We start from the raw sequence: 15,460 nt of genomic DNA, 5'->3' as shown, positions 1-15,460 counted from the left end.
TTAAACGCTTAGGTGGTGGATTAAAACACCCTGAGGACAATCCCTGGATCAAACTTGGGCTGTGTGACAAATATAGTGGTTGTCGGTCTAGTGTTCCTTGCAAAAGACACAAAAAAAGACAGACATCTAATGAATCTTACTTATTAGATTTCAGTTTGAAACACTACTATGACAACACTTCCGATGTTAAACAGGTTAGTTGTTACTGTCGGCTCACACTGCGTTGTGGATATTTATACATATCTCCTGATGGGCTTCAAAACATTGGCTCTCCCAATGCAGATGTTCTGGGAAGTTTCCTAAGTTTGGAAATACAAACAACTTTTGTTGACAATTTACAACCGAAATGCTGTTGTTAAATGTACCATGCACACTGGAAAAATGACAATTACTTTAAGCAAGATCACACTCATTTGCAGTAAACATTTTTCAGCAACTGCTATATCGTAATCTTACTATAATTCACCGTCTGTCTGTCTGTCTGTCTGTCTGTTCCCAGGTACCGCAAAAACGGCTGAACCCATCGCAACCATTTTTTGGGAGTATAATCCTGGGACTCCTTGGAGTAAAATAGGCATCAATATAATAACATGACCCCCTTGATGGCTCCCGTAGGGAGCGAGTGCTTCTAGTCTTATGATAATTCACCGTCTGTCTGTTCCCAGGTACGGCAAAAATAGCTTAACCGATCGCAACCATTTTTTGGGTGTGTAATCCTAGGACCCCTTGGAGTAATATAGGCATAAATACAACAACACGAGCCCCTTGACGGCTCCCATAGGGAGCGGGTGCCTCTCGTGTGTGTGTATATATATATATATATATATATATATATATATATATATATATATATATATATATATATATATATATATATATATATATATATATATATATATATATATATATATATATATATATATATATAGGGATTTGAGCTCATGGGCGAGAAACACAAGGCGACCACCATCTTCCACACCACAGAGGGATATACCTGATAATTCCTTCTTTTATTATGCCCTGAGTGAGTTATTTTTCCCATCACTCCTTGCTTTCATCTGTCTATTGCCAAACCCATTGCCAAAGGTTGCGCTACGAATTGCTATATGTCATGTTATGTTGGGCTCCATCACAAATCCATGCTGGTTGACTTTGCTTTGCATTTATTCACCAAACTTGGTGATCTCTGTATATTAAGGGAATGCAATGTTCTGCACTTTGTTATATTATCATCTCAACTGGAACATAGTTCCAGGGAGCTTATGAAATGGTGCATCGTCCATCCGTTAGTCCGTCCCCAAATACTTGCAACTTCTCTGAATCTGCACATACGATTTCAATGAAACTTTACCACAACGTTCATCACCATGGATGTACCAAAGTTTGTTCAATCTGATTCTTCTCTCCAGCATTTCAAGATAGCTATTCACCACCATCGCAGGTCATCCCCCATATCCATAACCAGGATATTTTTTTTACCATCATTAACCCCACCCAAGCCCACCTCTTTCTAGGTTTGCCCCCAGCCTTCATGCCTCTCTTCAATTAAAAAACAACAACATTGTTCTATTTCTGTTTCTTCCCCAGCTTTACCTTCCACTTAGGTGACTGAGAGTTTGTGCTTGTATCCAGGTTGATCACCCCATGGCCCCTCCTCCCCTTGCCTTCATTCTTCCCTATGTTGTTTATACTTCCAAGTCTTCCCCTATTTTATCCCTCTATCCTGCTGTCAATGCATTTCCCCATCCCCCCCCCCACCCTCACTCCATTGTTCTTCTTGTTCTGTTATGTCCTGCTTCGTTTTGTGTCTTGAGCCTCAATTCTGTATACAAAAACAGTTTCCAAGAAAAGATTCCTTGAAATATTGTTTCCAGATCTCTAATCTAAAAATTGCCATCTGAACTGCCCTGTGCTGATTCTTTTTTGTAGGCTCTTGGGATAGCAAGGTGACCAAATATAGAAGGGTTACAAACTGATAATGCGATGGTGGGGAAAGACCTGGACACTAACAAGCAGGTGGCTGAACTAATGAGGAAAAATATCATGAACAGAGAAGGAAGATGACATGAAGGTGGTGTACTGTCTTCTTGATGCCATGGAGGGAAGGATGGGATTAGATTGTCTCAGGAAGGCAATTCCATAGGCGGACAAAAAAAGAAGAAACAAACAATTTGAAGTGAGCGCTTGACGCATCCCCTCCATGGAGGGATAAGCCTGTTTTTGGAAGGTGTTGGGAGGTGGTTACTATAAGAACACATGTATCCTGGAGGGCCTGGGGATGCACAGGAATAAAAGTGGATGGGAGCAGTGAGCAAGGCGTGAATAGAGACAGTTGAAAAACACAGACCACCAGCCGGTCAACTTCCAATGTGGTTGTCACTTATTTTTAAATCACAAACATCCTCCTCTTTGGTCAAAGAAAAAAAAACCCAGTGTAATTGGGAAGATGCATTATATTCACACAATGTGGCATGGCCTCAAACAACCAGCAATCCAGAAAACTTTGTCTACTGAAAGTGCTCAGATCCATAGAAAAGTGAGAAAGTAGTTAAATGCACTGGCAATGGAGCAGAAAGAAAGGAACTGTGGAGCATAAAGGAACAGGCAGACAAGATGCGCAGACAAAGGAGTGACTTTTTAAATATCACATATATATATACACGAGCAAGGACCCGTGGAAATTCCACATCATGTAAAATGTGACTTCATGATCTCAACCCTCCCTCCTCTTCCTACTCTTCCCTCCATCCCCACTCTCTCCTCCTCCCCCTCCCTCTTCTCCCCCATCCACTCCCTTCCCCTTGATGTCTCTCCCACCTCCCTCCCTTCCCGTCTCCCTCCCACTCTGTCTGTCTGTCTCTGTCTGTCCATCTCCTCCTTAACAGGAAGAAATTCACCAAACTTGGTAGTTATGATCACCACATGGCACGAAGGTGCATGAGCAGTGTCATTGTGGACCCGCCACAGGGGTTAAAAGAGGGAAAAATATTTTCACCCAAAATCTGATATTGGGTCATTACTGATGGAACTTTTTGCCATCTTTCAACTTTGCTTTACCTGGGAAGCATAATATGAGGATTTATCGATGGTGTGCCATCGACTTCACTCTTGTTGAAATTGTTAATAGCAGGTGTTTTATGAAATTGCAAGCACACAACATTTAGAGGAGCAGACAATGAGATTGCATGTTGATTCTAAACCAGAGGACATTTCCTCTCCTGTCTCTGCATAAATCAGTAGAAGTTGACAAAGCCAACGGTGGGATGCATGTCACCCCCCCCCGCCCCCACCCCAAGACATAAACAACATGATGATTATCACCACTTAGCAAAACAGCTGAAGCTAGACTCTACCATTATTTCTACATCCTTTTCTTTATGGAAGACCATTTCACAAAGCATAACGTGCATCTCAAGGAGAGAATTTCTCTCCGCAAGCAACCTGCGATCACATTTTAAGTTTTCTTTATGTGCTATCGAGTATCCACTTACTCTTTTGCCTCTCCTGGCTCTCCTCTTCAATGCTCCAAACATGCCACTTTAATCCTTTCCTCAAACTTTCGTGTCGACCCACTCCCTGCACTCCTTTCATAATATCCTACCATCCTCTTTCACTCATTCACACCAATCCTCCCTCCACCATGCACACTACTCTTGGTGGGTAGTGGTCAACAACCATGACCTGTAGATATACTCTATCTCCCTGGATGAGTAACTCATTTTGGTCAAAGTTTTCTCCCACCTGAATTCATTTCATTGGCTCAGATTCTATGGAAGTAGTTAAATGAATTATTTTGCTAATTACATGCTCCAGGGTTGTGGACTAAATGTACCTATGCTGGCCTACCCCCCCCACCCCCTCCTTTCTGATTTTTGTTTTGACCTCTTATTTTATCTTGACATATTTTTTTACTTCCTCTTTAAATTTTTTATTAAATCTCTCTTCATTAAACTTCTCCCTTTAGTTGTCAGTGTGGGTCTTTGTGGTTCCATTACCCATGTATTCGTCGTATATTTAAGCTTTACGGGGATTATTAAATATAAAGTTGTATATAAAATTTTTGAGCTAATGGGCGAAAAAATATATAGCCGTATCTGGTTTCGGTGCTTCTGACTACCGATGGGCAGGTCTTATATGGGGTTTGTGAATGCACACGGTAGGTTTAAAACCAACTTTTCGAGTTATGATTATACCATTAATGGGGGTGGAGCGAGGATATGGGGAGCTGTGAGAGGGTTTGTTTGGTTCTGGCACCACAAGATAAATTATATTCCATTTTTGCATCTATTACTTAAAGGAGTAGTGTGTGCGTGTGTGCGTGTGTGCGTGCGTGCGTGCGTGCATGCGTTAGTCGCTGCTCACTTGTATTGGCAGTAAATTGTAGGAACTCGACATCTCGCATCCACAGATATTTATTGTATTTCCTATATTTTCACGTGTTTGATTTGCATCCAGGAAAAGAACAATTATGGACAAGCATTTTGAAATTGCCACTCTTTCGTTTAAATGCTGAAAATTGTGTTTAGAAGAATATTTGAATTACAGATTTCGCACTAACGATGGCAGCTTAAAAGAGCCCTGGCGAGCAGAAGTGAGTCCCTGAAAACGCACGCACAGCGCATGCACAAAAGGCCTCGTTACCATTCATATGTCATTTTTAAAGTTCCATATTTGATCCCATTAAAGGAAAACAGCTAAACACGAGTGCGGGACGATGCTTCCAGTGGTCCCAGTTGAATAGTGAGAAGCAAATCAACTCCAACAATGAAGTTTCACATGAAGAAGGTAAGGACTGCAATAACACATCACATCTCTTCCTCTTCTGCTATTACGCATGCGTGCACCTCCAGGCTGGATATGACAATGTGATTTTGGTATGCTGTTCTGTCTGGATATAGATATTGTTGATTGCAGCAAACTTTATAAACAATGCCAGCTGTAGCAGTACACAAGGTCATAGCTTTGGTAGCTTCCCCAGTGACATGTATGACAAGGTCATGTTGAACCTGTTGTGGGTTTTGTCAACAAATATTCTGCTTGGACAGGACAGGGCACCTTTTTAGCCTGTTAGTAAGAAATATCTCTGTCCTTGATAGACTAATTACTGGTTATTTTCTTTTCATGGCTTCCCAAGGACAGTGGATATCATGTTGTCTGCTGCGGTAAATTCACAGACCGTGAAAATGTTGAAAGTCCACTAAATGCTACGCAAAGAAGCTGGAATCCCGAGCAAGATCAGATCCCAGAACTACAAGAATTTCCTGTTTCTGGCACTCCATCACCTAATAAGCAACTACAATCACATCCAGTTGCAGCTGCTCGGGGAAAGCATTCTTCCATGTCAAAACATATCCTCTCGATGTTTGCATCATTTGCAAGAAAGAAGTAAACAATGGTGAAACCTTTCAGTCTCTACAGACGTTACAAGCGAGCACCGGCGGACACAATTAATGTTTCTCCAAACTGTTCAAAAATTGACTTTTTTGTATGGCATCTGAGCCAATGAAAAGACCTCAGTAGACCATTGTACCGCTCGTCCCATCGTTGTAAAATAAATACATACATTTATATGTAATTGGTGAAAGATTTTATGGCAGATGTTTGACTGTGTTTCTCTAATCCTTCCTTTAATGTTTGGTACAAAAGGCTGCTCCTCTGAATAATGACGAGCGTATCTTCTTGGCGGATTAGAAATCAAGACTGAGTTGCTATAGAAGTTAAATATCATCATACCTGCTGTTGAACTATTTGTCACTGTCGAAGGTGAATGTGACTAGGAGGGAAGTCAGTTCAAGATGAAAGTAATCTGTGTTTTTTAAGACGCCATGCAAACCGTTTTGGGAATTGGTGCCATGTTATCGATATTATAAAACCGTCCATACATTTCCAGGTCCACCCCATCCGAGAAGGATCTTTTTGAGAACTCATTTGACGCATTCTGCCGGAATGTTATTCATAAAGGAGATTATGGAAGAAGAGAAAAATCCTGCATCTTTTTCGCTTGCTCTACATGGTTATCAAAATTGCTAAACAAACTGAATGCGTTGATGCTTCTGCATCTGCATACAGGGAAGTGGTTATCAATCTAACAATCACATAAAATCATCACATCCACTGGGAAAGATGGTACAAGATGTTGTTCGTTTTCCAGGAGTAGCAAACTGAAGGAGAAACTCTTACTACGGTATCAGATTTTGGCGTTTGTTGCACCAATCCAGAAAAGAGAGAGTGAATTCGTTTTTTGGCAGCAAATGTCGGAAACCAAGTTGCCTGAAAGGAAAATGTCATCGGCATCTGATTCATCTGAATGGTCAAGTGGGGAGTCGGTGTTTGAGACATCTTATGCACGGCAGCATCCTGCGTCCCTGCCAAACCTCTACACGTCAGCTATGATGCTCCTGCAGCAAAGGAAGGACAGTAGAGGGTTGGTGGGATCATTGCCTTTGACTTCTGATCTCAGGATCAAATCAGCCTCCTCACTTATCCCATCACCTCATTCACCAATGCTGCATGAATGGTGGGTGCATCAGATGTGGCCACAATCAATAACAATATCAAGGTGCGAGATTAACATCAACTGAAGCTCCTGTCGTTATGGCCAAGGCTATGTATCCAAGCTCTTAAGAAGGACTAGCTCTTAAGAAATGAGTGCAGATATAAATGATTGTGAATGTGATGTAGAGATAGAGAGATAGAGAGATAGAGAGATAGAGAGATAGAGAGATAGAGAGATAGAGAGATAGAGATAGAGAGATAGAGAGATAGAGAGATAGAGAGATAGAGAGATAGAGAGATAGAGAGATAGAGAGATAGAGAGAGAGAGAGAGAGAGAGAGAGAGAGAGAGAGAGAGAGAGAGAGAGAGAGAGAGAGAGAGAGAGAGAGAGAGAGAGAGAGAGAGAATCAAAGAGGAGATGTTAGTAAGTTCAATCGTATTGTGTCCTGCTCAGCGAGATTCTCCCTTAATATAAGAAAGAGAGCAGATCAAGGAGAGAGACTTTGGTGAAGTTGGTGCCAAAGTACTTAGAAACTGCAAGAATGTGCTCCAGTTCGTTTTCAAAATATAACATTCAATTGAAATTAAGTTCTTCATTCAAAATATAACATTCAATTGACACAATATATATTATTGTTGGTCTATTGGCCGATGTCGAGTTTTTCGTCTACATAGGCCAATATATATATATATATATATATATATATATATATATATATATATATATATATATATATATATATATATATATATATATATATATATATATATATATATATGTGTGTGTGTGTATATATCATATATCTATATCATATATATCAGATATAAATATATGTGTAATATATATTCCATCCATCCATCAGGACCATGCTCTGTGCCAAGCGTCGGTGCTGCCTAAGCAGTCTCCTTGGCTATTGGGCACAATCTTGGACGGGTCACCACTCTTACACAGGATACCAGCATGCTGGCACTCATTTTGCTGACCTCGGAAGGATGACAGGCAGAGTCAACCCCACCTGGTATTAATTGAACAGCTGAGCAGGATTTGAACTCAGGACCCTCAGATCCCAAGCACACCACTCTCACCATTAAGCCATGATCATGCATAATATATATTGTTGCAAATTCACGCCCGCCGGCGTGCGATCGGCCACGTGACTCAAATCGCGGTACGTCGCCCACCGGACGGACAATTCAGTCGTGACCCTCCGGGAACTATCGCCCGGAGCCAGTCATGGGTGGGCCTTTCGACCTCACCACAATCGTGCCAATCGGCCACCCGCGTAGGATAGGGTTGTTCACCAAACTCGACCTACCTAAGTACCATGCGGATGGTAAACCAGGTGATCGTACCTCGCCGCAGGTCGACCCCGGACATGAGCTGCTTGGGCGGCCCGTTCCGTACTATCGGCATAACCGAGCAGTGTTATTGTCGGCCTCGACGGTTCCGATTAATTACCGGGCGTATTAAGCCCACTACGAACCCTTTACATGGAGCAAGATGGAGATTCAAACGAAGGAAAGGATGCAGCGAAACGGGGAACAATTCAACATAATGCACATTTATTACCCAGCCCACGAAAAGCACACATATACAGTCAGAATGCACATATATCAATTTAAAACAAAAACAACAATGCAGAGCTACTACCAAATACGCGAACACACGGCAACACTTATACAGTTTTACTTCACAGACGGCGCCGACACACATTTACTCAAAAGCAAAGGAAAGAAGCCACCCTCATAGGCAAGGGGGCAGACGGACCTGTAGGCCAATGTGTGCTCGGGACCTAAAGGAGCGGCAAGGTCCACGAGACCGGGGGGTCCTACCCGCGTCCTCGTGACGAGCCGCAAAGGTTGCTGCGCGGCGGTGCCTGACTTCGTGCTCCTTCGCGGGTTTCGTTGGCACCGCTTGGAGTGGGGTGGGAACGGGGCCCCCTTTTTGCACTATCTCAGCGCGGGGGAAAGGGGGGAATTGTTGATGCCCTGGGGGAGGAGAATGGCTGGCTGGCTTGGGTCCCACGACGAGCGATCCCACCGCGACCTCGTCGCCGACCGCCATCTTCCCTGCCTCGGACCCGAGCTCCTTGGACTCCTCCCACAATTCTCCTCAGCCGACTGCAGAAACCACCTCGACGCCTTCGCCTCCCGACTCCACTCCGCTCTCCAACCCGACTTGACTGCCTACATTCGCATCATGCCCGCCGTTTTATAGGCCGGCAGGAGAAAACAGTATGCAAATTCCCGGATCAGGATCACCTTGGGGGCGGAGCCATGCTCGCCGATTGGACGGAGGAAAACGGGCGTGAATCTCCCCTGATCCGAGAATTTGCATATCTCGATTCCACACAGACGCGCCTGGAGGCGCGCTTGCTAATTGGACGGATCAGAAGTGGGCGTGTAGCATTCCTGATCCGAATTTTCCCTCGGAAAGGCCGCTATTTGCACTCGTGGCTCGTTGCGTTTCGCTGAACGAGCCCAGGACAACTCGACGCTCAGTGTTCACAGGTGGTGCGGGAATGGCCGTAGAAGGAGAGAGGTGAGGGTGGTGGAGGGTTTTTGGTGGTGGTTTGATGGTTATGGCGGTTGATTCAAAATAAAGATAGAACAGAAAAACGCCGAACTCAAAGCGTCGCAGCACGAATGAATCACATAAATTCCCTCTAAACAATGGGTTTGAGGCTAACTACACATGTACTTCGAGATATCTCACCTACGGGCCCTTCATGGTGTAATGCGAATTTCCACAGCCATAACAATGTATTGATATATCAGATATATATATATATATATATATATATATATATATATATATATATATATATATATATATATATATATATATATATATATATATATATATATATACTGTGTGTATATACTGTGTGTATATATATATATATATATATATATATATATATATATATATATATATATATATATATATATATATATATATAAATATACTGTGTGTATATATATATATATATATATATATATATATATATATATATATATATATATATATATATATATATATATATATATACACTGTACATATATATATATATATATATATATATATATATATATATATATATATATATATATATATATACACTGTACATATATATATATATATATATATATATATATATATATACACTGTACATATATATATATATATATATATATATATATATATATATACACTGTACATATATATATATATATATATATATATATATATATATATATATATATATATACTGTATATATGTATATATATATATATATATACTGTATATATGTATATATATTTATATATTACGAAAACTGTCATCTTGTTTGTAGGTTCCCGCAATACAGCCAAAATGGTACACGATAGCACAAAAATTTTAGTGCCACATTACTCACCATTCGCCTGTGGTGTGCAGTATCAAGTTTCTTTCAGATCAGGCAACGAAAAAAAATCATTAAAAAATCAATTCCCGATTGAGTCAAGTCCTCTTCGGGAGTACTTGATTAATGCAAATAACCTCAGCGGTATAGTTCCCTGGAGCTATCTTTTTTTATTGAAATGATTTTTTTTCATCCAGCGCTGTCACAACGGGAACCCAACCGGTTCACGGGTCATCTAGTATTTAATAAGCTTGAAAGAGTTCCATCCAAATACGTCAGGCTGGCTTCGGTTTTACCTTATTAACGCATGCACACAAAGGGAAAATTGGGGTTCAACAATTGATTCACTTTGTGGACAGACAGACAGACAAACGTCAGTGCATGATCCAGGAACAGCTTGATTTCAATTGAATGTTACATTTTAAACATGAACCGGAATGCAGTGTTGCAGTTTAGAAGTACTTTGACACCAATTTTTTTTTAATCTGTTTGCATGTCTGGCAATAAAACAAAATTGAAAATCATTCCAAACAGGAAACAACGTTTTTATTGGCATGAAGAACCAATGTAGTATTAAATAAGGTGGTGTAAAAGATGCTGCATCAATGGCGGTAAACTTCCAAAAAAGTTATTTTCAACAACATTTAAAATCTTTCTTTTATTACCTCCATCATCGAAGGTGAAGGAGGTTATGTTTTCACCCCTCTCTGTCTGTTTGTTACTTCGCATTTTTTTTTGACAAGTATGTTGATCGCCTCTGTTTGTGTGTTTGTTTGTTTGCCTGTCCGCTCACCTAGAGCCCAAACCGCTTAACCGATCGTTCTGAAACTTTCAGACATTAATGTCACCGACCCTGCGACGGTCCCGCATTGAAGTTTTAAAAAACGCCTTCGACCGAAAAGGTCTACATAGGCCAATAGGCCAATTTGAGCTGTATTTTCTAAAATACTAAATTTTCATCCGATTGACTTGAAATTTGAACAGCATTTGCATATCAGGACATTTAAATGAACTTCCCATTACTTTTGAGGTTAGTACAGGTCAAAAAGGTCAACATAGGCCAGACGATCAACCCAAAATAGGCCAAGTTTTTTGATTGATTCTAAAATTGTCAATTTCCGGTCGCTGAATTCAATCACCTTTTTAATTTTGCAATCAACATTGGCCAAAAGGCCAATTTGGGCAAAATTGGGACAAATTTTCTGAAATCCTCAATTTTCATCTATTTGACTTGAAATTTGAAAACCATTTGCACACCAGGTCACTGAATTCAACCACCTATTATTTTTGTGGTTATCATAGGTGAAAATGTCAACATAGGCCAAAAGGACAATTTGGGCCAAATTTTCTAAAATCCTTAATTTTCATCCGATTGACTTGAAATTTGAAGAGCATTTTCAAGTCAGATTTCTGAATTCAACGACCAATTAATTTTAAGGTCAAAAGGTCAACACAGGCCTAATTTCGAAAATTGATAGATTGGGCCAAAAACTAAATATGTCACTCTATCTCAAAAAGTTGTGGACGAGTTATGATAAAACAAGGTGGATGACTTGAATAAATGACAAGAACAAGCGGATTTGATTTTGGTTCAGATCCAGCCCATCATTTGGATACAAAACATAAACTGTTCCACCTGGCAGAGGTGTGCACTTTACCGAGTGCCATTCTACTTGTGCTGTTTTGCCAAGTTGTCACTCTCCGAGTGATTTTTTTCAGTTGTTTGTTTGTCTGTGTACAGGATATCTCAAAAAGTTGTGGATGGATCCAAATGAAATTTGGTGGACAGGTTCGGTATGTGACAAGGATGTACTGATTAGATTTTGATGAAGATCCGGATCCGGATCTGACTGCTCCAATTTTAAGTGATTCTTCACGATTCGGAGAAGGGGCCAAAAATGATATATGGCACGATATCTCAAAAAGTTGTACGGATTTGGACAAAACTCGGTGGACACATTTCATGTGTGACAAGGAAGAATTGATTCAATTTTGGTGAAGATCTGAATCTGGATTTGGATCCGAGAATTTTTTTTTTTAAAGTGATTCTTCACCATTGAGAGATAGGGCCAAAAACGATATAGTATGATATAGCATGATATTTCAAAAATGTATTGGGCCTGATATGTTCTCATGGATCAGGCATTACGTGGCGGAGGTATGCAATCTACCGAGTGCCCTTCAAGTTTCAATTGAATTATGTACTTGAACACTGCAGAACATCAATCGTCTTTTTGGCACTGTCAAAAACCTTCCATGTTGCAGTACGTGGAAAAATATTATGAAATTTTACGTCACCATGACCAATCAAATTTGTCACTCTTAGACCACACCCATGTCATTTTTTTCTGATTGCATGGGGTAAGATGGTCGAGGAACTCTCAACCTGAATTTGAACCTGGCATCATGACCCCATAACACGTACAAGAACACCAACCAGTTTGAGCAAAGGATTATCCAATTCCTCAGTGGTTAATGCAAAGTAAGATGGAAACTTGTGAAAATTACTTTGTACAATCCCTTCACAAGGCAAGGGTGACTTCAATGTTCTTGAAGCCTTTAATACTACTTCAAACAATAACATCATTCAACATAAAATACAATCTGAGGTTGTTTCAGGATTTTGAAAAAGAAAAAGAAAACCATGTGTTGAGATCCACTTGCCCCCAAAAAATTTATAATACATCACTGGTACTGTCGGTGTTTGGCATAATAATAATAATAATAATAATAATAATAATAATAATAATAATAATAATAATAATAATTAGTCAGTGGTACTATAATAATAGGAACTCAATGCTCAAAGGCTGGAGGTGATCCAAACACCTTGGATAAGCCCACATATCCCAAATCTGTAACGAATGCAGCGAGAGTTTTATTTTTGTATATTTAGCACACTCCCACTTTACTCGTCACAAGTGGGAGTAAAGTGGGAGAGTGCTAAATATGTTGTGAAAAAGTCAATCACTAAACCGTTCACAGCACACACTATTCGGAATGAATACAGAAAGATAGAACGACAGTATCTACAAGACAATATGGATTTCTTAGATCAGTGTTTGTGTTGTGGCTTATCACACAAGTGAACGATAGTGGTGCTGGGATAGGGTGCGGTACAGACAAATAAGCCGAATGACCTCAGTTGCAAGTGAAATGGTAATGGCATAAACTATTTTGTGATCCAGCTAAAGGTGGGCATTTTAACCATTTGAACCCGAGCGGCTGTTTTACCAACCGCTATTCAAACCTCCATATACCCAAGCGGCCAGATTTTTCTCCAATGAGCCCAGAGTGGGGTAGCTGAAAGTCCAAGGAGCTCATGGTTAAAGGGGTTAAAAGGGGAAAAAAAGATTTGGAAGGGAGGATGGAATGTTAGAACCTATAGTAAACTGACCTATAGTAAACCTATAGTAAACTCTTAGAACCTATAGTAAACTATAGTAAAAAAATAGTAAACTGACCAATACGAATTTTAAGAGGCAATATAAAATTTAAGCCTTTTTCATTATATGACTGATAGTCATGTAAACATGTGATAAATTAAGGAAAATAAATTGTAACAAAGCCAAAATTTTCAGCTACTTATTCAATCACAATATAACGGTCTATTTTCCAGCATGACTTTGTTTGTACTGACACATTCACCCACATTGACACTCTCAAACACTGCATGCAATGCAATGGCTTGGAAACATCATTATCTTGATGAAACACAAAGGTGTAATTCACTTGGACAGTGGCCATGTAATCAAAAGAACCACAGCTTCCCACCTTATCTCTCCAAAAAAAAAGCTCACAAAGCTTTGCAGACTTAGCAATTATGTGGACAAGCCAGAACAAATCAGGGCAGGTCACACGCTCTGTGTACCTAACTGGCCTACTAATAAGCCCTGGTGCAACTGCTCAACACAACATAACGATAAGCTTTTGGCAAAGACTTAGGTTCGACACATTGGACTTTTGAAGAGTACGTAACCCTACCAGGTCTTTAAAATAAATCCAGGTCACAAACTCAGGCAGTATGTGGATGCAATGAGAGAATGGTCACGATTTGGACGAAGTTGTACAGTATCACCGTGGTCCCTGTGGGACGATGGGGGCAGAACTGCTGTGATCTCTGGGACTTTTTTTATAATGATTGCACTCTTCCTGCTATCAATGTGGTGTAGAAGAAAGTAGGTAGGTTAATGTAAAAATTTCGTGATTCTTTCACCCGATTGAGGTCACTACTTGCTGGGTGGTGCACGACGTGCGTCTGCAGGCAATAATGTGTGCCATTACATCAACTGTGCACAGCAGGTCACAACCACCGTGTGATGGAATTGGGATTGGCTGGGAGAGCAGATAACTTCTCGTCACGACACAGTTTCAAAACGTGGAAGGTTATCAGTTCAGCTCACAGGGGTAGGGGAGAAGGGAGGTTGCAGGATGCAGGGATAGGTATTTACTGCACATTCCTACTCCAATTCTCCCTCCTTCCTCATTCTCTCTCTCTCTCTCTCTCTCTCTCTCTCTCTCTCTCTCTCTCTCTCTCTCTCTCTCTCTCTCTCTCTCTCTCTCTCTCCATCTAAATGGTGAAAGCAAAACTTCAACAATTATTCTGGTTTGTAATATCATCACAGTGGATGGAATTTCAATAAATTTGTACGCCAGATGCTTCAAGGCCCCAAGCATATTCCATTCCAAACAAAACCTGTCTCCATGTACCTCGTGCCTGAAAGAAGAGCATGAAATTATGCAAAAATTGATTGCAACGATTGTTGGTTCAATCAGATTTTTGTGCACGGTTCAGAGAATCGCTGTGCTAACAGCTGTAAATCAGTGTGCTCGTACACGATTCTCCAAGCCGCATGATGCGATCAGTAACCTGCAACGCAAAGCAGATATACCCAGGAGGGAGTTTGGGGGTTGGTTGGTTGGTTGGGGGGGGTGGTGGTGGTGGGGGAATGCTACTCAGAAGCATGCATGAGCAAACTGATATAGACCTACTATTACTGACGACTTACAAAAGAGCTGTCGCCAGTTACATGAGATGTGGTTATTTATATTCCAAATAATAATTCCATGCTAATTGCAAAACACTCAGTTTGAAACACATTAAAGTCAAAGTAAGATTAAAGCAAACAGTAATCAATTAAGATGTGACAACAGTTGTTGTTGTTTTGAAAACTAAATTTGTTGCATTCATTTTAATTAACAACCCGACATATTTTTACAGTTATTATGGCTGTACCATGTAAAGTTTCATAGCTAAGGTGTTTGAATATTACCTTGACTGAGCTGCGATGAAATCAAAATGTTGCCAAAAAAAAACTCCGCAAGTACATCTACAACAATGCAGCAACTGGTAGAACGGCCTTCAAGTACGTTTATGCAGCACCAGGTAGTGCCTTTTGCATTCTGCTGAGACATGCTGCAGCACGAACCTCCTTATAAAGCAAGAAATGTAAAAAGGTGACCATGATTCATTAGGGTTCTCTTTTAAGGTGGCACGGAATTCAGCATTTTTCAGATATACGAGCGGGAATTAATTTTTTTTTGTCGAGTGCACAATCAAT

At 40.4% G+C, this 15,460-nt stretch overlaps 1 long non-coding RNA gene across 1 annotated transcript; it reads left to right on the top strand.

Annotated features, from left to right (window-relative positions):
- Positions 1 to 4,481: 4,481 nt before the first annotated feature.
- Positions 4,482 to 5,451, top strand: LOC147015197 (uncharacterized). Its single transcript, XR_015050113.1, has 3 exons — positions 4,482 to 4,591; positions 4,687 to 4,785; positions 5,135 to 5,451. It is a non-coding gene; the product is annotated as an uncharacterized LOC147015197 (long non-coding RNA).
- The last annotated feature ends 10,009 nt before the right edge of the window (positions 5,452 to 15,460 follow it).

The sequence above is a fragment of the Eptatretus burgeri genome, chromosome 12 (genome assembly GCF_056783735.1).
Source record: "Eptatretus burgeri isolate ZD-2024b chromosome 12, Ebu_testis_v1, whole genome shotgun sequence".
Classification (NCBI taxonomy): Eukaryota; Metazoa; Chordata; class Myxini; order Myxiniformes; family Myxinidae; genus Eptatretus; species Eptatretus burgeri.
Note: the sequence above shows the minus strand (reverse complement) of the source record. Positions and strands in the feature narration are given on the sequence as shown.